Raw genomic sequence first — 22,291 nt, forward strand, 5'->3', positions numbered from 1 at the left:
CAACTGAATTGAATGCACTTCTATAGCACCTTCCCTCGGGGATCTAAACCAATTTTCTCACCATTGCTAAATGCTGAACTTCCCCTGTACCCTTGCAGAGTAAGTAGGATGCTGCTGTCTGTGCTCTAGGGTAGGAAAATTAGGGAAGGTGTTGAATGCAACATACTGGAAGAGAAAGTGATAAGATATTTAGCTCTTGGTTTTGAATATTGTCAGGTGTTCACACAGTTGTACGTTTCTGAGGGAGTGAAGCCTCTCAGCGTGTAACCTTAATATGGGAAAAGGAAATGCAATATTTACCCCTGTAGCAGTGTAACTGTGTGTTTGTTCAGTGTTGGGCACAGCTTTGGGATGGAGTAGGAACAAATAGGTAAAATCAGGAAGGAACAGTAAAAGGCGCTTTTGAGAAATATGGAGCGTGTTTCTGACTTGACCCCTGATCTGTTTTAGCTTGACCAGTCACACTGTGGGCTCCAGCTTCTGAAAAAAGGCATTTAGAAGTCATTTCAGGGAGGAGAGGGGAAGAAAACAGCTGCAGTTCTCAGGTGCTTGTCCATTGTAACCCCTGGCCAAGGGAGCTGCTGCTCTGCTGAAAGCCAGTATGTCACATCTGATCCAAAGGATTGAATATATGGTGACAGGGACACAGGGTTTTACTCCCAGAATTTGTTTTTTGTTCAATTTCTTGCACGGGCGTGTTTAACAAACAAAGGGAGAGTGTGATGATATTCACTGTCCGTTGGTGATTCCGCAGTGGTTGTGTTCCTAATAAACTGTAAAAAGAAAGCTGTCTGCAGGAAGGTTGGTGGCTAGGTTAATGTACACTGTAGTGGAGTCATTTAAAATAATCCAAGCAAAGAAAGGAGATTTATATAAAAGTACATTTCCATTACTTGTGCCTCTGGCACAGCAATGTCTCATCTAGCATAGCAAAAAGCTAACAACATTATTCTTGTTTCTCTTTGTAACATCCATAGCCTTTAGTACTGCTTTCCTTCGTTAATTTTTGAAAGACTAGTTGTTAATTAAGAGACATATTTGACTCAAAGGCAAGTCTTGACTGAAAAGAGCTCAGAGAACATGGCAGGAGTCTCATGTTTTGGGATTTTTAAATTATTTTTAAAACAACATCTAATTTTGAGCATGTCAATATCCAGTTAAAATTTTGATGAGTGGGATGCAAGCTCCCATAGATGTCTTCATGGCAATGGCATTTGATCTCTTTTTCTTAGCTGGAACAGTGGAAGAGTGGGGCAGGTCTAATTTCTGAATGGGTGAAAGAAATCCACTTTGAAGCAAGGAAAGCAGATTACAAGTATAATTAGATTTTTGTTTTCTTCATCCTCTTTTTTCCCCAGAAGACTCAAGATCAGTCATTGAACACCACAGGTATGATAGCACATTTAAACCCACTTTCTTTTACATTTTTTGTAAGGGCTTAGCACCTGGTGAGCGTGGAAGTAGAGTTACTACTTAGCAAAGTCTGGCTACTTGCTTTAGTAATGAAATCGAAGGAGCTTTCTTCTAAAAATCCATCCCAAAGGGCCAGGACTAAAGTGTTTTCTATTCCCATTACTTTGAATGGAAATTTTTCCTTACTAAGGAGTTTGGCATTGGGATTGCTTAGAGAGCCAGGCACCTCTTTTATGTAGGTCCATTAATTTCGATTCTGCTAAATGTGTATTCCTAATTGCAATAAGTCAATGTACCTAAAGAGATCAGAGGAAGGAACTGATCCAGAAGGGGGAAAAGTTGTTACTGTGTCCTTTGAAGCTGTGGGATTGAGTGACCACATCATCTTGGCTGTGACTTTGAGGTTGGTAAAGGGAATGTATGGCTTTTAAGAGATACATGGTATAATTAATGATTAATCAGGGCCCTTCATTTTGCGTAACTTTCAGTTCTGCAGTCAAGGCTTGTGTGTATAATGAATGGTTTTTATTTTCTTTCTTCTGCAACTTATCTTTGCTGACTGCACCTCTTTGCTCCCTGATGTCTGTAAGCTCTAATAAATTGAGGAGTTTAGGCAGACAGTTCCTTAGGCAAGAGCTCTCCCTTGGCTGGTGATGCTGGTGAGACCTGCCTAGACTATAAAAGGCTCAGAAAAGGGGACAAGCTTTTGGCTGGAAGGCATAAGGGAAGTGTAACAACTTTTACATTCCTCCTTCATCTCTTTTTTTGGATATTTAATTGGCATTAGGAAACAGAGCAGGTCATTGGATTAATAAACAAAAAAAAAAGAGTACAGTCTGAGTCAGAGATACCCTTAGGAAGTCTCCTGTTGGTAGTGCTTGTACTGATGTTATGAATTCCAAGATATTTTGCAGTTTTTAGAAATACCTGAGCTGTCAGAGTGGTGTGATAAAGCAAAAATCTGAGCTTTCATCCTAGAAAGGATGCTTGCCCACGTATTTGGGGAGAACAGCCTGAAGGTGTGGAGCTTTGGATTTAAGTGCACAAAGAAAGCTCACCAAACAAATATAAAGACCCCCACAGCTTTCATTCCTGTGGTGTTACTGTCTTGTATAAATACCCAGAAAGTACTAGCTTATAATTTTGTGTTTATTAAGAAAATATATCTTTCACCAGCTCCTGCCTCCTTGCTTTCAAAAGCCTGCATGACTCATACTTAATGCCATAATATTACAGGTCAAACTAGAGATCCTATATAACACAGTCCTTTGTAATTTCCCAGGCAGTATCTGCATCAAGCCAACAGCTTTCACTTAACTGGAGAACTTGGCTCTTTTTCCTGTGTTTACCTAGAGGCTTGTCCCTTGAAAACATGGGCAACAGCTGCTTCTCTTGTTTATTGTTTCCTCCCCTTGCCGTTTTTTAGTGTTGTCTACTGGCAAGAGCCTGTGACTTGACAGGGAAAGGGTCAGAGAGATGAGAATTGCTGGACTCAATATCCTCACAGAATTACCAGCTCCACGGTCATGGGAGGAAGAATCATGATTCTGCCATCATCTTCACAGAGAAGAGAGGATCTACACGGAGCCAGAAAATGGTTTAGGCTGGAAAGACTGAAAGCCTTTGGGCTGAAGGCTAAAGCTCATCTCATTCCCACTCCCATGGCATGGACAGGGACATCTCCCACTATCTCAGCTGCTTTCCAGCCTTGCCTTGGACACTTCCAGGAATGGGGCAGCCACAGCTGCTCTGGGCCCCCTGTTCCAGGGTCATAAATTTATTTCCCTGTTCCAGGGAAATAAAGGATTATTTCCTTTTCATCTGAACCTGTCCTCTTTCAGTGGAAAGTCATTAGACCTTGTCCCATCACTATCTGCCCTTTTCCAAAGTCCTTCTCCAGCTCTCTGAGTCCCTTTAGGCACTGGAAGGGGCTTGAAAGTCTCCCCAGAGCCTTCTCTTCTCCAGGCTGAGCAGCCTCAACTCTGTCAGCCTGTTTTCACAGCAGAGGAGCCCCAGCCCCGTGATCATCTTCATGCCCTCCTCTGGATTGACTCCAGCAGGTCCATGTCCTCCTATGTTCAAGAGTAACCATTTGCAGACAGGACAGATAAAAATTTCTATCCTCTTACCACATGTTACTTTCAGTATGCCATCCAAAAATCAGGATTACAAAGCAAATAGAGTAGAGGGAGCGACAGTGGCAAAAATTAGAACCTGGTGGTTGAGTCTGTCATGACATTCCTGCCTTTTTCTCCTCCTGCACAGGGAAGGGAAAACACTCCTTGTCCATGGGGATGAGGTGAGAAAGGATGGGCTTCAATTGCAGCAAGTGAGATTTCCTTTTGTGACAAAAACTTTCTAGGCTGAAATATGCCATTAGATCACTCATGGGGGTTGTGGCAACCCCATCATTGCAGGTCTTTAAGAATATGTTAGAAAAACATCTGTCAGGAGTGATATCTGTAGAGCTGCTGCTGCCTTGGGGTGTGGAGATGGACTGGATAACCTCTGGAGGTGCCTTTCAGCCCTGGATTCTATGAGCTCTAATCTACAACTTCTCATTACTCATCCCTTCAAGCCCCAAAGGTGACAGGACTATCACACTTCATTTTTACCCTTACACAGTCTTTTTTTGCTGGATGGTTTTTACTCATTCACTGATGCTGGCTTCAGTTACATTTGTCATATGATTCTCTTACAGCCTCTATTTATTAATTTTTTCTCAGTCCGTGCCCTTTAGCCCTTTTGTCTCTGTTTTTAAATGGATCTTACTCACTTTGAAACTTTCTGAAAGAAAAGTTGCTAAAAACTGAGATTTTTTTTTAAACATCTTTTTAAATCTGAGATTTCAAATTAGACAAAATGAGTTAAAGCTGCTGTTAAGCACTAATGTCATGTTCAGCGCTGCAGCAAACACAAGAATAGGAACAAATTTTGCCTTGTTAAAGTGAGATAAATGTGAACAGGAGCAGATGAGGTGGGGGCCTGCCCAAGACAGAGACTGTTCTGCTTGTTTGTCCAGGGCTTGGTGCAGTGTGGCCCTGAGCTGCTTTAATAACCTTATTTATGATAAGGTCCCCCACGAGGGACCAGGTACAGTGTGCACATGGTGCTGCTGTAAGGTATAAAAGAATAAGGTTTGTTCTTTGGAGTGATAACGTGGTGATTTAGGGGTGATTTGAAATCACAGTAAATTAAAAGATAACCAAACCAGTGTGATTCTGTAAGTGATGGGGTTTTATTCAGGTGTCATAGTGGCCGTAGTTCTCTTTCTCTGACACAGCTGAGCATTTCACAAGGTGGTGTGAAGCAGTAGGTTCCCATTATATTTGCCCTTTCTCATCTCTTCCTGACGTGGAATTAAATTCATTCTTTTATTGGTGTGTGAGGGTTTTTAAGTGGTTTCCTTGCAGGTTTGTTCTGGAGCTTCCCTGACTCTCAGTTTGGCTTGGTAAAGTGGAGGATTGCACAATAAAAGCGAAGGTGTCAGGTTCGAGGTAAACAAAGGTCCTGTTTTATTTCATTGTGGTTTTCCAGTTGAGCTCCTGGGTGCCTTGATCTCTGAAACACCGTGCTGATTCTGCCTGTGTCTGGTGCAGTTGCTCCAGCCAAAGCTGGGGAGATCTGCCCCACTCTCTGCTCTGTGTTTGGGGAGAAGCTCCATGCTCAGACCATGGTGCTCCTTTCCACAGCTGCCCACGTCTTCCTTGGCCTTTTTGTTGGCCTTCTTCATCTTCCTCCGTGGCTTAAACTGACAGTCAGCAGATGAGAAATCCCTGGGGGCGTTCTGCATAGGGTAGTGATTCACTTGGATGTTTTATGTTCCCCTGAATATTTTATGTCCTTAAATGACTGTGAATTTGCAGCAGTGGAGCAGAGGTGGAGCAGTGATGGAGCAGAGGTGCAGTGCCATGTGGGCTCTGACAGGCACAGAACTGGTCTCTGCTCACCTCTGCTACAGGGTTTTCAAGTTTAACTTGGGTAATTATATTTAAATCATCATATCAACCTTCCCTCCTCTGGACTTTATTTAAAGTTGCCTAATCCAGTTATGTTATTTTTCTGAGGAGATGACTTTTTTATAACTAATTATTTTGTGCTCAGCTGTATGTTCTGAGTTCTGTTTGCTTCATGGCTGGATTTGATGCATTCTATTTAATTATGCACTTTAAACATAAAAAAAAAAAGGAGGAAAAGGCTCACTTTGGTAGCTCTGGGCTGCAGGAGTTGATGTGTTTGCTTCAATCTGCCTGTTCCATCTAAAGGCTCAGGAGCCCTTCAGCAAAGTTACGAAGGCAAAATTGGAAAAGCTTGTCTTTATGGAAACTTTGATTAATTTTTTTCAAGGGGTGACCAGAGCTGCTGTGTTACAGAACTGTCAAATACCCTATGTACAGAAGCCCTGTCATCTGAATTTCAAAGTCAGAGCCATACTTTGAGAGACTTGCCCTTTTCATCCTATCTGGTCTGTGGGGGTGTTGCTGTGCCTGAGCCCTGTTTGGCCCATGTAAAAACAGCCTGCCAGGCTTCCTTTGCCAGGGGCTTTGAGTTTAAATCTATTTCAGGCTTTTAAAAAGGTCACTCAAGGCTGCCAGCCAGAACCTGTGTCTTAATTCAGTGCTATTAGAACCAGAGAAAAATAAAATCCGCAATCTCAGGCTGGAGGGCAGGGAGCGGTGGAATTATCAGACACTTTATAAAATGCAGAATTTGCTCTTGTTGCAAATTTCTGCTGTGGTCTGAGGCAAGCAGGAGGATCCCTGGCCAGCAGGAAGGCTGTTCAGGCGCTGCTGTAAGCTTTGGGCTTCAGCAGTGGGGATCTGATTGCTGCTCTGGGGCCTGAAGCAGCTGCTTTCCTTTTCTTGCTGAGGAGTCAGGATCACATTTTTACTCTAGCTGTTCAGTGGTGTGTCTTTCCAGGCTGTTGAACCTGGCTCTTTAGGCTCCCCACTGCTGTATATTTGGTTTTTTTTAAGGCAAAGGTGGAGCAGGAGTTGTTTGGATTAGGGTTTGTTGCACTGCTGGCTGTGCCTGCTGGGCAGGAGGAGAAGCTGAATTTGAGCCTCTGTGGCCATTCCCACCCTGTGCTGATGATCCCAAGGGAAGGTCCCCATCTTCCTCTTGCTCTGTATCATCTCATATACTTAACTGCCCTACTGAAAAACCTGTGTGGACTCCTGCTAGGCTAATAGATTTGTTTCTCCTTAATTCCCACCTGTAATCCTTCAGTTTGTTCTCTTATTTGTAGTCGGACATGAGTTCTTTAAAGAGTGGAAGGAGCTGACATCAGCGGTTTGAAGAGCCAAATAAAAGATTTCTTATAACAGTAATCAGCCTGGCTGATTTCCCAGCAGCATCCCTGCCAGGGTATGGAACAGCCAGCACTAGGGACAGAGTCTCTTTCCACAGTTGGGCCTAATTTAATAATACTTTGTTGAATTGCATTACAAGTTTGATTCAGGGTTTTAAGTGGTGTGTTGTTTTTTTGTGATCTGAATAATTTTATATTTGTTTCGTATTATCGTACCGAGAGGAATTTAATTTTGTTAGCATCTTTACCAAATAATCTGATGAATGTGAAAAGCAGCTTTAATGAGATTTCTCATTGATTATTTTCATATAAAAGTTCTGTGATTTGAAGAGTAGTAACTTTGTGATCAATGGCCATCTTATAAGTAGATCTTAGTTTTAATCTTGTAGGTTTTCAAAATTGAATCATCAGAAATTGCAGAAATTATGTTTATATTCACTTGCCATTTTATTAATGGATCTCAGCTTTAATCTCTCTGATTTTCCAAATTGTTTCAGCAAAAATGATGTCACCAGGGTTTGATTAAACCAGTTTCAGCATAGTTCTTTTCTAATGTGTTAAGTTTTCATATACCAATGCAAAAGATTTTAACAATATTAACCTCTTACTAGATTCTTATTTCCCAAAGTACTTTGAGAGCTTTGTGTTAAGTTTACTTTTTTTTCTTTTAAATTAAAATCTTGGCTGGTAGTAAAACATACTTGTCAATTTGTAGTTAATTGCTGCATTAGTTCTGAAGTTATAAATCAGGTTGGAGAGTAAATTTGTATTACACAGCAAAAAAAAGTTGTTGCAGTAGGAATGCTTTCTGCTAATTCACTTGTCTCCTTTTAGCCAATCACTGCATTTATTCATGTCATGCATTTTGGCTGGATGATTTCCATCCTGACACAATAATGACTGGAATGCTTTTTCTCCCTTCTGCAACCTCGTTTCTGTGGAACAGGTATTTGTCCCAAACAAGAGGTAGATGAGTAAATAAGCCTTTAGGGCAATCAGATAGGACTCTGAATTTCTTTCTGTTATTCTTCTTTTTTAAAAAATGCTTTAAGATTTTCTTCCTGTTTAATTTTTTATTTCTTCTTGAATAGCGCAAGGAGCATTAGTAAGAAAAAAGTTGACTGGAATGTGATTTTTTTCAATACAGCCCTAAAATTATAATCTCACTTGAGGTAGTGGGTCTGCATCTGTATATTTTGACTGAACAACAAGAAAAAAAAACATATTTATGTCTCAATTTAGAGTGAACCACCACAAGTCCCCTCTTCTGCTGTGCATGTCCAGGGCTCCCCAAGCCACCTCTTAAATCCTTGCTCCTGAAATTGCAGCTCTGTGGGTGGCTCCTGTGCTGGAGCAGCAGTGCCAGGGTCCCCCCTCTTGGAGGGGATTATAGGATCAGAGTTGGATAGCACTGCAGTATAACATGATACTATTTTAGGAACATCTCCGTTTTTCACAGAGGGAAAACCAGTGGTAGGTGAGCAGCTTGGAAGGGCTTTTTACACAGCTGAGGCTGAAAAATGCCTGAGAATTTTCGTAAGAAATACAAGTTGTGTTTGCATGCAGGGAGCAGCACCACCCCTGATGCTGTAAATTTTTGAAGTCCGCTGCTCCCCAGTGCCCAGGTGTGCCTTGAGCTGGCTTTACTGTTACCAGAGCAGAAGCCAATAAAACTCTGCCAGATCCCACGAGAGACTCGAGGAGATTTCTAGGAGCGCTTGCCACATTTCATGTCTCCCATGCAGTCACGCTGTGGGGATGGTGCAGGCTAAATGCCCGTGCCTTGCTGCTGCTGGTTTTATGCAGGGCTGGCAGCTGCATCCCTTTATGCAGGGCCTTGCTTGCATCCCCTCCTGGGAGCATCCCCTGCCTGGGCTGCCTTGCTCACTCTGTGTCACCCTGTAAAATAACTGTGCTTTTCCTTTCCTCACCACCTCGTGAGTTTTGCCTCTCCATTAGCAAGTTGAATACAGAGGACAGCAATATAATTGGGCAAAATGTTCCTAAATAAGCATTTCAGTTGTTGTAATAGGGGTGTAAGGGGAGGAGTGGGCACTGGCACCTGCGGGAGGGCGTGGCAGAGAGGAGCAGGGAATGGGAGTAAGGTCAGGTGAAGCTGAAATGATTTAAGCACATGCTTTCAAAAGCAAATGATCGTTTTGGAGGTAAAATTTACCACTTAGGCTAAAAGTTAATGTCAGTTCTTGCAAGCTGTAACAATATCCTGCCTTTTATGAAGGCTGCCACCACTTACTGAGGCGAGATGCTGAAAGCATCCTCTAAGTGGCTGCTGGGGAAGTCAGTGCTGTAAACATCAGTGAGGTCAGGCTGCTGACCTTCAAAAAGAGTTTTCCTTTCTGGAGGAGTAACTCCTGAAAAGGCAGTGTGCTGACGAGATTTTGGGTGTTTTACAGTGTGCAGTGTCCATAATTTTATAAATGGTCTCTCCCTGCTGCAGGCACACCCTTTTTCATCCAGTGTGGATGGGAGGGTTGGTTGGATCAGCACCTTTTAAAATATTAGTTTGGAAATAAGTAGCACTGGTATAAAAGTCTGTGAAAAGATTAAAGAGGAATTATTTGTGGGAAGGAAAATACGACAATTTTGTGGCCAAAAAGAGAATGTGACTTGCTAACATTGTGAACAGTGTGAGGCTCTGCAGGTAATCAGTTTTGTGAAGGTTTCATTATATGACACAACTCATTACACGGCTGAGCTTAATGTAGTAATAGATCAGTGTTCTTTCTTTCAGGTAGCAATGCTATTTAAGTAGAACATTCATTATATCATGATAACAGAGATCCTCAAAGAGCCAAATAATTGAAGCTAGGTGCTGGAAAAACAGTGAATACACATTGCAGTTTCAAAGACTGCTATTGTGGAAAGCCACTTAATTGCATTCTGCTGCAATTAATAATCATCTTAATGGCTTTGCATATTTATGAATATATAAAAATAAATAAGCAAATACACAGGCTAGGATAAAAATTTGGTTCATAAAATTTTATTGCTGGAAAGTAATTAAGCATGCCTCTAATCACAGCATCATTTTTCATCATGGGTAGGTTTGGGTGGAATGAGAAAGTTTGGGAAAAGAAAATGTGACTGTTCCATAAATTAGCTTGTATGGAATATTTCATATCACGGATATTAAAAATTAGACACTTATTTGCTTCTCATTTCCCTGCCATTGCCTGTTTTGACCTGGGATACCCTGAGTATAGAAGGGGATCACTTTTCATCCCTCCTCCCCTGTGGGGAGGGATGGGTGGCGAAGCTTTTGGCTTCCATCTTCTGGTCTGTATTGAACAGGAGGTCACAATGAAAGATTAGAGCAGCCTTTCCTGGCCTTTAAACAAATACTAATAATGTCTGAGGTTTTGAGATGAAAATTTGTCTCCTGAGCATGCAAATATAAGCTCACAATAAGACCACAGAGAGTATTGCTTGAAGTTTTGGCCCAACTGGAATTACTCTCTGCTTACATCCATGAAACTAGACATGAATTTGACTGCTTGAAGTTTCTCTTCAATCTGCACAGTAACCACTTACTCTCATTAGGAATTTTTTCCTCTTTACAGCCCCATGCATTGCAAAATGTTCCTGCTTTGTTTTGACTTGACCTTTCATAGTCACTGAAAATCAATAGACTTTAATGCATTTATTAAATAAGGAGGATTCGAGGGATTAACATGCAAGGTTCAGTGCTGGAGAAGGTAAAGAGTGGAATATTCCTGCAGAGCCAGGAGTGCTCTGCTCCTTTCCTGCCTGGAGCTGGTGCCTGCTGGTGAGGCAGCCCAAGACCCCATTGCTGCCTCCTCTTCACTCTTACACTTCCTTCAAGGAGGGAAACTCTCTTTTCCTTTTTCTGCTTTCATTTCTCTTCTGAAGAGAAATGACTTTTTCTCATCCTTTCCTTGAGCTGTACTTGAATTCCTAGGTATAGGGAGTAATGGGACTTCAAACACTGCTGGGTATCATTTGGGCTTCAAAAAATATTGGAGTATTTACAATGAAATGTGTTGTTTTCAAGAGTACACTGGCTTTTGTGACCTGATTTTTAAGTAATAAGAAATGTGCATCTTTTATGCTCAGTGTCCATAGCATGTACTCACACGTCCCTTCTGTTTCTAAGGTTAGCTGCAGATATTTGTGCAAGTCTCTGGTTTAAATGTGTGTATGGCTGTTCTTCAGCCTGCTGCCAGACGTGCCTGCAAGGGATGTACAGTTTCAGGTTCTTTGAAGAGGGAATAAGAGGAAGTTGGGTTTATTCTTACTATGTTCAAGTCTTTAGTCCCAAATACAAACCAGTTAGCTCATCTTTCCTGAGTGGCTGCTGTAAATGCTGTTGATTTCAGCAGGTTGGCTGAGATACATCAGATAACACCAATTTATGTACAAATACATGACTTTTTCTAATTCAACAAATGATTTGGAACAGAAATTTAAAGTAGGCTTTTTCTTCAGTGTTTTAGCAACCTATCCCTGATGAACTAAAACTAAAGAACGTGGATGTCCTGGCACATCTTTTCTCTCAATGTCTGTCACTGGGCTTTTTGTGCCTCTTATTTATGCATGCTAATTAGGAAAGCATTGTTCTTGTGTGTCTAAAACCAGTAATTTTCTCACTGATCCTTTGTAATGCCTCTTTGAGAAGATTGCAGATTGATTCCCCCACCTCAGATGAAATAAAAAGCACCACTCAAACACAAAATCTGGGCATGACAAGCTTCTTATGGCGTGATCTGCTACAACATATTAAAACCAGGGTTACGTCTATGAAGAGATTTCTTTCAATGCATGACAACTCTCACACAATGGTATCTTGATGTGTCAACATGCATTCAGATCTCAGCATATTAAGAATGATTTAGGAGGAAGCAGTGTCAAAACACATTGATCAAATTGTGGTGTTGCAAGATTTAATTATTTTTTGCCACCTTAGCTACTACAATGCTTTGTGTAGATTAAAAGAAAATCTACCATACTAAGTAATAACATAAATAAAATCTTGTACTGAACAAATCAGAAGTGGAATTTTAAAGCATTTTTGCTTTCTTGGGACATAATCATGTCTAATCTGCAATAACAGACGAGCAATAGTTATGCACATAGAGGCAGTTAGATGATCAGTAATTGATTGTTTTCTTCTTAAAGAGCAAACTTCTTGTATACCAAAATGTGAGAGTGCTTTCCCTTTATGGGTCAGCATTGATTGCACATAAAACATGTGATAGAGGGTTTCTGAAAATGGTAATTGTAGGGCTTCAAAAGTGAGCATTGATTATATTTCAGGGCCTCTCAGTTAAAAGTTAAAGAGTAAACAAAAGAGTTTCAGCTGCAATGATCTGAGGCATCAGGACAAGGAGGGCCTTGAAACTTGGAGTTCTACCTGTGTAGTTCTAGTCAAGAGTAGAACATCACACGTTAATTACACTTAAGAGAGGAACTTAGATGCTTTTGTCCTTTGCTACTTCTGGTAATTTCTAAGTGATTAAAGCCCTTAATGAAGCAGTTACTGCTTCCTGTGAAATGGGGCTGGGGTGCCCAAAGGGACCCCTCTGGTGCTGGACTCCCTGGCAGGCAGGGAGAGGGGATGGGAGGGGATGTGCTGCCCCAGTGACAATAGTTGGCCTCAGTTGTTACTCAGCACATCAAATATATTTTTGTGTCTCGTTTTGGAAGCTTAAAACTATGTGGATGAGCCACCCTTTGGTATAAATCAACAGGACTCAGCAGAATTATGCCAATTTACACCATGTCAGAAAGGGACATGAGGAGATGCTGTAGTTTGTGTAACTCCAGCTGCACACTGCTAGAAGCAACACAGAATGTTCTAAAGAAGTCTTCTATTCTATTATCAGGAGATTGTTTAATTAAATGAAAGTACATGTTGGAGTTGCCTTATTAAGCACTTGTTCAGAAGGTAAAAAATAAATCGTCCTCATGTGATGAACCAGTACTTTGATTGTGAGACTTGAGAGCCTTGTCGCTTCCCTTTAAGTAGGTGAAAATTGAGAGTGCAAGTGTTTCTAAGAACTGTGTGCTTGTGTGATGTAACCGTGAGTGTTGTTGGTTTCAGGGCACGGTGCTTTTGCTGCCTAAACCACACATGCTGTCAAAAAGTCCCAAAGCATGCTTTGGCTTTTGGTAGCACACAGGCAAAAATAATGTCAGATTGTTTATCCTGAATCACTGGATACCTGCCCTGAAAAGTTTGTGTCAGTAATTTAGAGCCCAGATATGGTCATATCTAGTTCCTAGCCTGCTCCAGACAAGTTCTGTTTCTGCAGAAAAGAGTATCAAGCAACTAAATTTTTGTCACAAATGAAAATACTAACTGCCTTTGGAAATTAAGTTATTAATAGCCCTTAATTCAGTGTGTTGGCTGCTGGTAGTCCTTGCCTTGCCTAGCAAGAATGGACATTATCTCACATCCCTAATAGATGATCAGATTAGCATTATGAGCAGCATTAGATGATCAGAGAAGAGTAACAGGATCTGAAGTGCTCACTTCCCCTCCATGCACTTCTGCTTGCCCAGCAGTAATGCACCTGCATTTTTTGGAATGACCTTGACTGTGAGGTGCTTTTAAGCTGTGAGAGTTTGCTGCAGACAAGCTAAATCAGCCCAGTTAATATTCCTGTTTTCCACCAACAAAGATGAACACAGGGAACCTGTGGCATAGGGTACCACAGGGTACCTTGAGGTATTTTGACCTGATTGTTCACAAAGCTTGTGGTTTATCACTGGACTAGAAAACAGTGTTATCCCTGGAAAGGAACTTTTAATGCAGTTATATCCCACTCCTGTCACAGCAGGTGTGTGAGGAGAAAGGGTTTACCACCCCCTCATTTGCATTGCAAGGGTAAATTCCTGAGCTGTAAAACTTGGTGACTGTAAGGAAGCTTCTCCAAACCTGTCTTGCTGCAGTCGGGGTTTTATTTATTACTAGAAGAACTCGAGAAGCTGAAACGCAACTGCTGTGTTTCATTATTAAACAGCAGAGTTTTCAGCTTGGGTTTTAAACCTGGTGTTTTTAAGTCTGCAACCTCTCATCTGAAGGACATGCTGAGAAGGGCTTCCTGTTTTCTGAATTAGTGTTTAATGTGTGGGAAGTGAACATCCCAATTGAAGTTTGTCTTCAGAAGCTTCTAATTAGGACAGAATGATTTGATTTTTCAGGAGGTATCTTTTGGGTTTCCAGAAATAACAAGACAGCCACAAGGGTGATGCAGAGCAGGTATCACAGGTTACTGTCATCTTTACAGCTGTCAGAAGTGTTTTGGTGGAAAGCAAACCCATATGTTTGAATAAATAAATATTTTTAACTTAATTTATGGTTTTCAATCCAAATGAAACTGTCAAATTTGAGGTATAATGACTGAATTTTTTTTTTTGTTTGCAGTGGCATGAAAATTTTCAGAAAGACTGAGTGATGTTTTAAGCTACTTCCCTGCAGGATGCGGAGCCACTTAGGTATTATTTTCCATATAACTTTATACAACAAAGCAGGAGAAGGGAGGCAGGAGAGCCAAGTGTAAAGTGGCCTCTCAGGGGATAATGATATGGTATGCATTGCAGAGGGAAAAAAGGCAAGTGTTTGAAATCACTGCAGTCAGTCTATGATGTGTGAATAAAGACAAGAATTACCCTGTGTCTGGTTTGCTGTCACAGCTGAAAGGCTGCTCATGCTTGCTCACAGTGTTTCATTTGGTAAATAAGTTTTACTGGGTGCAGAGGGGACACCTTACAGTTGATGGTTCCATTTCAGAGGGAGCTCCTGAGCAGGGGAAGGATGAGCTCTGAGCTGTAAGGGCTGGTGCTTGGTTTGGTGAAGCAATGACTGAGGCTGGAACACGTTCCTGCCACCAACCTCTGGGCAGACTTACACAGGAGATAGTTTTGTATTTAATCTCCTTTCCAGGAAGAAAGGCAGCGTGTTATCCCCACCCAGGGAGTGTTCAAGGACAGGCTGGATGGGGCTTTGAGCAGCCTGGTCTAGCAGAAGGTTTCCCTGCCATGCTAGGGTGTGATGATCTTTATGGTGCCTTCCAACCCAGACTGTTCTGTGCTTCCTATGATTCTGTGTTTGTGGATTATGGAATGATCTGCCTTCCTATATTCCCAATTAACATTTGGAGGCACCTTGAACCTTCCAATCCCAGCAGATGTGCACCAGCAAGAGATTTCTGGAAACTCAAGGTCTTGAATTGGGAATGTAACCGTGTGTGGGAAGCAGCACTTCAAAACCTGAAGCTGCTGAGCAGTGAAGGTCTCCAGGCTGGTCTGTGTGGCCACAGAGTGCTCAGTGGGGTCCTCCAAGTGGCACTGGGCTCTGACATCCTTGGCAATTTAAGTCTGTAAAAGCGAGGAAGGATTTCAAAGCCAAGCAGCAGATGTGAGCCCTTGGCCTGTGAATTCATTGTTGTTCCCTGGCACCGAGATCCTCTGTGTCAGAGAGGGGGATTTAGTGCAGGCTGTAGTAGGTACAAACATAGAGGCTTTTTGTTTCTGTCTGAAGTCACCTCGTCAAGCCTTTGGGCTGGTATGTTGGCAGCTGAGCAAAAGGCTGTTTATTCTACATGATTCTTAACAGTTTTGGAATAGCGTCCAAACACAAATCCGTGGCTTGTTCCCCCAAAAAGCGAGTCAGAAATTTTTGGCTCATCTGTCAGTAATTGCTCTAGCTTTTATGGGTCAGCTGTGAGGAGCCAGTGTGATTAGAGCACCGTGTGTAGTCTCCAGGCAAGCTTTACAGCTTTGCCTATGGACTGCAGATTTTGCTTATAGTTTTAAAATATTATCAGTATACTTCTGAAGACCTTGTTTATTTTGCTAAGCTGCTTGTCTAGTCTCAAAGCTGGCAGAAGACAATCTTCCCTCCCTTCTTGCTTTCCCTATGTCCTCCAAACAGACATAAATAATGCCTTTTTTCCTCAGTCTCCTAAAAATGTAGGTTGCATTTCAATGAGAACTATGAAACTGCAGGTACCTTCTGTTCCTATCCTATTTCCTTTTGCAGAACAATTTCATGCAATTGCAGTCTGTCTGTGGGATTTGTTGATCCTTGTAGGATGAAGTGGCTGCAATTCCTTCTGCTTTTCCTCCCTGGGAGATCCCTCGCACGCTGTCTCTGTGTGCTGCATATCAGCTGTGGCAGATCCTCTCTCCTCAGCAGTCTGTTACTGTTCAAAGCTTTGAAATGATCAAAGAGGAGGATGAGGAGTAACAAACTGCTTTAACATTTGTTCTGGCAGGGATGGAGGTGCTCATGTGAGGTGCGTTGTGGGGCACCTCTGCAAGGTGTAAAGTGTTACTGCTGCTGCTTTGGTAGAGCCACAGGGAGTCTGATGCAGAAATAAAGAAATTCCTTCTTCCTATTGGCCCCTTTTGATATAGTGCTCCCCAAGATCTGCATTTCCCAAAGTCTTGAGCTTTCATTGGCTTTAAATTATTCCCCAGCTCTGAGGGGAGGGGGGGCATGGCCAGGATTGTTAGACAGAAGTGCCTGAATTTTGAGACTTGCCCAAAACCTTTTTTCTCTTCTGCTTTTAAGACCCTTGTTTATGGAAATAGTTTTTCCTCATAGGCTCCTTTTTCCTCTGGAAGATGAAGCTGCAGATTAAATAACGTCACCCATGGGAGCTCTCATGATGGTTATTGGCTTCCTTTGAAATACTGAATTGTTCTCTGTTCCACAAACTGTGACGCTGGCAAATAGGGATGTGGGGATATAGATTTTTGCAATAGTATCTCTCCAGCCTCTGTTTGAGATATTATTTTCTTCTTTTATTTTTTAATTCCTCACACGTTTGCCTTAAGAAAAAATGATAATATCTTTTCAGTCTGAAAGGGACCCTGAACAAATAGATGGTTTTGAAGAACAGCAAAATGTGATGCCACTTTTCTGCTGTAGTTCCTCCAAGCAGCTTTGTAGGTCAGATCTGCTATTTCTTTTCAGCTCCATCTGGGAGGAAAAGCAACATGTAAGCTCCATATATGTAGTTTGAAGTCAGAACAGTAGTTTTAAGTTTGAAATCACTTTTTATGTGTCGTTGATGAGTGTCTTTATTAGCTCAATAAATAGAACCTAAAAGAGCAAACCAAATTGCTGCTGTGGCATTGTAAAAGAACTTGCTGAAAAGGAATTTCTGTGAAAATAATCTGCGAGAAAAAAAAAAGTTACATGGATGCTTCAGTAATTCACAGTGAATATGAACTTGACTACTAGCACAGGTTTCATCTTGTGGGAAAAGAAAATTGCAGCTAATTTATGATAGAAATATGAATGTCAAGAAGAAGGAATTAACAGAACAGACAAGAAGGAATTATTCATTCTAAGGATGTGCATTGCTCTTTTCAAAGAAAAGTTTTAGTTCAGTTATGTTCTGCTGCTTCAGCCTTTTCAAAATTCGTGTATGAGCATTTGGGCTTTAACTCTTGGAAAAGATTAACAACTCTTCTGAGTAAAAAACTGCATCTGACTTACAGAGGCTTCCTCATGTTAATGGTTCTGTCAGCTTAACAAACTGACATATTTTTCTCCTGCAGGATAAATAATTAGTAATGATTAAATATGACAGTTTGGACAATTGTTTTTGCCCTAATTCAGCATCTGAAACTTGAAAATTCTGTTGCTTGTGGGGTCCATTTACTTTTATCTCAGCCATGGACTTTCTCTTGTGCAGTTGTAAATTAGCACCATTGCATCTATGTTTGCAGATAAAAGTTTAATGGAAATTCTTATATCAGTGTGGTTGCCCAACATAAACAAAATTGGATTGCTCTGAGATACCTCAAGGGAGAGCAGAATACTTTCTGGAACCTGAGGTCACAAGTTACTTTTAAATATCTTGAATCAGATACTTTAAAAAGCAGTTAGAAGAAAAAAACCCCTGAATTACCCATTTCATGGACATATGCCTTTTGAATTACATCACCTGTACTAAGCTTCCATAGTCTAAATCTGTATATCATTATATCAACCACATGCAGGATTTGATCTCACCCAAACATTACATGGAAGGGGGAAAATAATAACAAAGTTCTGTTTTACTGTGCCCTGGCTAAGAGAATGTGTGTGTGATCCCCAGCCTTCCTCTGGAAGGCTTTGTATTAATGGGAGGTAGAGAGAAATCAGTTACTTAACCTGGACAAAAACATTTTTCCTGAAAAAAAAGGCCATAGGTGCTGTCGGCTGCATTCTAGCTTTGGGTGTCTCCAGATGTTTGTGGAAATTTAAGTGGTTTTAAGTGTCCTTAAGAATTGTGTGATTGATGAAATCAGCCAAATTCAGGGATGGGCAGGCATCTTGCTGCAGCTTCTTTTGGAACTTGATTAATGCACAGATTCTTGCCTCCTGTTCTCACTGTCATTAAAACTTCTGAAATTAGTGGGAAGAAAGTGGCAATTTCAGTTTGGACTCTATTCCTTTGATGCTGTGTATGAAAAGTTCTAAATGTATTTCAACAGTGCAGTGTACAGGTTGGTCAGCAGGGACTCTGAACTTGTCACAAACAAATGTGAATTAATTTTTTTTTTCCTAGAATGATGTAATTTTGTTTCAGCTGATGTGGGCTCTGTCATACCAATTGCTGTGGAGTAAATTATTACTAAACGTTAGGTGGTAGTGGTGATTATTTCAAAGATAGGGTAATCTGGAAGAGACAGCTTGCACAGGAAAAGCAGTCAGTCATATTAACTAAACTGGCAATAACTGCCACAAAACATCATCATCATTTTATACCCCTTTTGGTCATGCTGTTGAACTAGATGAACTATGTCCTTGTTTGTGTTTCAGAGAAGAAATCTGGAATACAGTCACTTCAGGGAAAATGCAAGAGCCTTGATTTATTGATGTTATTTTATCAATTTTGCACAGGTCTTGCGGGGAGGAGGGAAGGCAGGAAGATTAGGAATTTCAGATGAAGACAGGAAGAAATGGTCACAAATGCCTGTCACACCCAAGAGCAGTAATCAAATTACTGCCGCGAAGGAAAATGATATAATTGATTATGAAATTCGAAATTGGTGCCTAGAGCAGTAGGAAAGCTGACAGTGTGAGCCAGTGTATTTAAAAAGGAGACTGGGTGCAAACATATTAATATGCTTTTAAGGAGAAGGAATCTTCTGCAGGAGGGCATGGTGTCAGTAATTTATGGGCATGAACAAAATACTGCATCGGTGATTTATAGTGTCAGGCGGGGCTATTAATGTGATTAGGGTTCAGAGTTTAATTTACTTCCCTCTTTAAAAGAGAAGAATTATCTACTGTAAAGACACATATGAGTTGTTTTAAATGGGGTGTGAGGATCCTTCTGGGTTAAACTGGAGGAACTGCTTTAAAGCAGTCAAGAGAGGCAATGGGCACTGCATGTTCATTTTTCTTAGATCTGTGGTATCCATGATGAGTCCTTGTGGGTCCCATCTCTCAGGAAAGAGCAAGCAGGGGCAGGTCTGGTTCTGTCTGGGCTGGTACCAGTGAATTTTGTTAGTTACTTACATACTTTCTTCCTAACCTGTGAGAACTGTTCTCTTGGCACAGATTTGAAGTTGCGTGACTTTCTTAGTTTGAAGAAGAGACAGAGGTGTTTCTTTCTTAGTGTCAAATGACTTAATTTCTTCTGAAGATGCTAAGACCAGAACTGCCTCTTGTTTTGACTGTCTTGGTGTCCTTTGTAGTAACATGAGTGATATTTGCATAGTTCTCACAATAAAGTATTGCTTGCAGGAAGAGCTAGACATGGCATTGTTACTCTGATTTATGGATGAGAAATGAAGCTCAGAGAAAATTTTAGTTTCCAGGGTTGTAGAAAACAGAGGCTCTGGAGAAGAGGACTCATCACCTCAGAAGCAAGGCTTGTGTGGGTAAAAAAGAGTGTCTCATTGCTTCCGTCATTAGAAAATCTGTTTGCAGTCCCAAGCCCCAGTGACTCCAGACATTTGCTACCCAGTTCTCTAAATCTGCTTTTTGAGCACAGTTTCTCTTCCCTGTTTGCCCTGCAGAGCTGCTGCTTGCTATCTTGAGCATCCTCCTCTTTCTCAGCTTTCAGTTAATCTCTCCCCACTCATCCCAGTCTGTTCCTCTGGCTGGCGCAGAGCTCCCTGCAGCTCTCATCTGTGGGAGGGAAGTGTGATTTAACGGGGAGGAGAGAGAAGCTGAGTGCTTATGCCTTGTGAGTGATTTTTGAGCTGTGAGTTTATTGCCATATACACCTCACCTTGCTTAAAGATCTCTTCCATCCTTTTCAGCTTCCTTTTAAACTTTTCTGGACAAACTTCCTGGCTGCTTCTTCCATTGCTGCTATGAGTAAAGCTTGAGGCAGGTGCAGTGCTTTTGCTGTGACCTTCAGTGTCCCTCCCACAGCTGATATGAAATACCATACAAACCTCAGTGCAATTTTCCACGGCTGCTGTAGGCAAAGTCTTGTATTAATGGAGGAGCCAGGGGGGATTCTGATTGTGCTGTTTCTTCTGATTGTCACACTGGCTTAAGGATAAGTTATGCTTGGGGTCATCTGGCTGTATCTCCCTGTGCATTTCACTTAGGTATAAAGTAATCCACACTTAGATGCTTTTCTAGTATCAAAATGCTTTAGGTGAGTTTGGACTTAAACACTTTCTATGTAAGATTGGGCCAGGGGAGTACTTGTGAGGCAAGAACCTTACTGGGAACAGGAGGAGGGATTGAGACTGTGGAGTGAGAGGATTTCAGAAGCTGGTGGGAACTGGGTATTGGATGGGAGTCTGGGAAGGTATCTCAAGAGTGGGTTTGGATGGAAGGTGAAGTACTGGTTGGGTGTGTGGTGAGAGCTGTGGGTACTGGGTGGGGTGGACATCCTCCAGCAAATGGAGAGGTGGAACCATAATATTATAGCAAGGAAATAATTGGGCTTTGTGCGAAGGGGAAAATAAAAAGAAACTAAAATGATTCTTCTGGTCTAAAATGCTCGGTTTGAAGGCAGCGAGAGTGATTGCAACTTTCAAAGAGCATTTTTCCCAAGACGAAGTTTCGGCTGGCATAAAAGCTAGCATTTGACATCTTTTTCATATAATGATTATATTAACAAAAGCAGACCTCGCTGTTGGCTGCTTTTGTAAAACAACTCCAGCGCGGCTCTTCATTCTCTTAACTCCTGCGTGCGACTTGAAGTCAGCTCAAAACTCCTGCTGGAATGCAAGCAGGTCAGCTCCTCTGACGCAGTTAGAGTATTAGAAAGTGCTCCACATGGCTTGACAAAGGCTCTTTGCAATTGTTCATTTCTGTTGCAGCGGGCAGTTTTAATACACTGATGTTTGCAGCAGTCTGGCGTTTAATGTTCTCATCCCACGGGCAGTGAGGGAAGGATTGCTCAGGCATCTGCCCTGAGATGCTGCTGTACAGATTAAAAAGCCTACAGCTACTAGGAGTTAATTGCTCTGTAATTATTGATGTTTTAATTGTTGTTATAAATACTGGGTTTTGCTGGTTGCTGAGGGCTAGGTGTTGTTACAGCAGTGGAAATGGACCTCACCTACCAGAGGGGACTTGGGGAGGGCCTGTGTTGAATTGTCCTGACATTTCTGGTGTCCTGATGTGGGCTGGCTTTCCTCAGACTGCTGTTTGATTTCCAGGTTGTGTGATGGTTGTAATTTTCTCTAAAGTGCCCAGACAGAGATTTATCTGTGCTCCCCTTTTCTTTTTGGGATGCATCCACAGTTAAACCTCACACCTTTATGGGAAATCTACATCACGTCTTAAAGGCTAAAATTCCTCCTTTTTCTCCAGTGTGTTGCATGCTGTGTGATTTAAATAGCAATCCTGATTTCTTTTGTCTCTAGGAAGAGTGCAAGGGTTAGGGCAGGACTGTGTAAAGAAGGAGGCAATCTGTATTTTAAGCCCTTCCACCGACACAGCCTGCTGGGGTGTGTATGTGGGAGGAGGTTTCTAAATAGGAAACTTGTGATGTGAGGAATCCTAGGAGCCATGAGGATTGTGTAAATGTTTGCTCTATAAAGCAGAAATAGTCTGCTTTCTCTGCTGAGAGAAATCACTTTGCTTATGAGAGAGCACAGTTTATTAACTGTGGTGACTGGAGATGAAGCAAAGGGAAGGGACTCATTTTGTAGACTTTAAAAAAACAATCCCAAAAGAACATTTCTGCACTGTTCTGATTTATTTTTAAAATCATATTATCTTCATCTGGTTGCCATCATTCTGATACAGCTGAGTAGAGGTGTAGGGAAGCACAGAAATTTTGAACAGAACATAAATATGAGAATGAACATTTTTTTCATTACTGTGAACAGAGCCTGGATAGGTGAGAAAAAGGAATGTGAGGTAAGTGCTAGACATCAGCTTTGTTATAATTTGCATTTTTGAAATAAATATTCTTGGAAATCATTATCCTTTAGCACCTTATTGAAAACTACTGCTGAGACTATGTGGGTCACATTTCTTACTGGTATAAATTGATGTAGCTGAATTAGAAGTGTGATTTTCCGCTAGTCTTGGGAGCTGCTCCAGTTGGACAGGGAAAAGTAATCTCTCTTTGTCAGACTGAATTGAAGAACTGGTCTTGCTCC

Source organism: Prinia subflava, chromosome 16 (assembly GCF_021018805.1).
Source record: "Prinia subflava isolate CZ2003 ecotype Zambia chromosome 16, Cam_Psub_1.2, whole genome shotgun sequence".
Classification (NCBI taxonomy): Eukaryota; Metazoa; Chordata; class Aves; order Passeriformes; family Cisticolidae; genus Prinia; species Prinia subflava.